Source organism: Melozone crissalis, unplaced genomic scaffold (genome assembly GCF_028551555.1).
Source record: "Melozone crissalis strain CALT ecotype California unplaced genomic scaffold, PUWL_Pcris_2 ptg000079l_1, whole genome shotgun sequence".
Taxonomy (NCBI): Eukaryota; Metazoa; Chordata; class Aves; order Passeriformes; family Passerellidae; genus Melozone; species Melozone crissalis.
The window spans coordinates 3581218-3584067 of NW_026535856.1; positions in this window are offsets into that span (position 1 = coordinate 3581218).

Below are 2850 nucleotides of genomic sequence, written 5' to 3' on the forward strand. Positions count from 1 at the left end.
TGACGGTTACGGTGCTGCTCCTAATTTTGGTTGGGGATGGGGCCATGGTCGGCACTCTCAATATAACCAGCAGCATAAGCGCCACCGGTACTAGGAGATTTCCTGCAGAAATAGGATCCAGAGGGGCCAGGAGCTGAGATTTGGGGCCAGGAGCTGAGATTTGGGGTGAGAGCAGGGCAGGGTTGGGACGCAGGGTCAGGAGTGGGGTCTGGGGTTGGAGGGAATTATCTGGGGCACGGGGACAGGAAGAGGGGTAAGGACACCATCACCAACATCAGCATCAGAAGCAGCACAACAATTGTAAACACCCTTGGTGCAGAAATAGGATCCGGAATCCTCGTCCTTGGGGTTATTCATGGTCAGCGTCACCGAGCTCTGCATGTTGTTCCTGGAGATCCTGAACCGACCCTTGACCGATGGCGTGTAGCCAATGTTGCCACCGTTGTTGCTGATTCCTGCCACGAATTCCAGCCCCTTTCCAGGTCTTTGACGTTTCCAGCCCATGTTGAAATTCCCGAAATCAAAACCGGACCCTCGGCACAGCAACGTCAGGGAACCCCCAGGGGGCTGGAGGTCCCCCCCGCACTCCAGCAGGGTCACAGCCGCCCGGAGCCCTGCGGGACAAAGGGGAGATGGGGATGAAGAGCTGGATTGTCTGCAGACCCAAAGTGGGAACCGCCATGCCAGAAGAAGTGTGTGGGATCCACCTGGGAGGATTGGCAGGTGCTGCAGGAAGAGGGTGGTGAACTTCAAGGGTCCCAATTTGAGGCCAGCATCAGGATCTGCATGCAAGAATCTATATTTGGGTTGATATTTTTCCCCATCCTCATCTCCCCTTTGTCCCGCAGGGCTCCGGGCGGCCGTGACCCTGCTGGAGTGCGGGGGGGACCTCCAGCCCCCCGGGGGGTCCCTGACGTTGCTGTGCCGAGGGTCCGGGTTCAGTTTCGGGGGTCACTCCATGCAATGGATACGCCAGAGACCCCAACAGGGGCTGGAATGGCTCGCGGGGATCCACAGCTCTGCGGGCTATACCTACTACGCGCCGTCGGTGCATGGCCGGGTCAGGATCTCCAGGGACAACGGGCAGAGCTTAACAGCACTGACCATGATCGACCTGCAGGACGAGGATTCTGGATCCTATTTCTGTGCCAAACCTGCTGGGGCTGATGGGGATGACCATGATGCCAATGCTATTGACTCCACCACTATTGTTGTGTCCCCAAATGTCCCCAAACGCCAGACCCTTTCCCAAATCCCAGCCCTCGTCCCCGCTCTCGGTGACTGAATTCATGTCCCCAGCCCCGGGCCCAATGCTGACCTTTGGGGCAGAGTTTGGGGGAAGATCAATGTCCAAGGGTTGGGGTTTGGGGCCGGAGAGGGGAAAGGGAAATGGAGAAATGGTCACGGGCCGGGTCAGGGGCTGGGAGCTGGGCAAGGGTCTGGGGAATGGGGACAGGTGGGGGTGCAGTGGTGGGGGTGGGGTCAATACAGCAGGCATCGTTATCACCAGCATAAGCAGCAAAACCCTTGGCGCAGAAATAGGATCCGGAATCCTCGTCCTTGAGGTTGTTCATGGTCAGTGTCACCGAGCTCTGCCCGTTGTCCCGGGAGATCCTGAACCAGCCCTTGACCGATGGTGCTTAGAAGGTGCTGCCACTGCTGTGGATATTCGTGAGCCACTCCAGACCCTGCCCGGGTCTCGGGCGGATCCAGAACATTCCATAATCCCCAAAACTGAACCCGGACCCTCGGCAGAGGAAGTGCAGGGACCCCCCGGGGGGCTGGAGGTCCCCCCCACACTCCAGCAGGGTCACGGCCGCCCAGAGCCCTGCGGGACAAAGGGGAGATGGGGATAAGGCCAAAGTTCAACCCTTGACCCAAACCATGACTCTGGGCCCAAAATTTGGACCCATGGAGTTCATCATCCTCCTCCTCTTTTTACAGGTGGCCTTGCTCACTTTTAGGCCCTCGACCAATCAGGTTCCTCATCCCCATCTCCCCTTTGTCCCACAGGGCTCCGGGCAGCCGTGACCCTGCTGGAGTGCGGGGGGGACCTCCAGCCTCCCGGGGGTTCCCTGCGCCTCCTCTGCCGAGGGTACTGGTTCAGTTTCGGAAGCTACGACCTTGTCTGGGTGCGCCAAAGACCCGGGAAGGGGATGGAGTGGCTCGCGAGTATCAGCTACAATGGTGGTTGGACCGGGTACACGGATTCGGTCACGATCTCCAGGGACAACGGGTAGAGCTCAGTGACGCTGACCATGAACAACCTCAAGGTCAAGGATTCCGGATCCTATTTCTGCGCCAAGTGTGTTGATGATCGTGCTGGTTGGGAGAATGTTGCCTGTCGTTTTGACCTCATCCCCATGGCTCCTTCCCCCATGTCCCCGTTCCCCAGACCCTTCCCCAATCCCCAGCCCCTGACCCCATTCCTGTCCCCTGTCCCAGCTCTGAGCTGGCTCTTTCCCAAATCTCAGCTCCTGGCCCCAAATCTCAGCTCTTGGCTTCACGTCCCAACCAAATTCCCCAAAACTGACGAGGACTGGCCAGATCCGGCCCCACCGTGTCAATCTGCCTTTGCTTTGTGTGATTGGCCACAAACCTCTCGCGGTAAGCAGCGCCATCGAGTTCTGAGTGTGCTGCCGGGGCCGTGCGCCGCCGGCACCTCCCCATGGCCACAGCCCAGTGAGGACAGCGATGGTGGGAAACCAAACGGCTCCAGAGGGGTCCCCACAGCCCTGTCCTGGTCGGGACTGGGACAGAGACCCCCGGGCAGGGATAAATTCCTCTGGGGCAGCCCAAAAACCACACGCCTGGCTCCAATCCTGCGCTGGGGGACCCGAATCCGGAGAG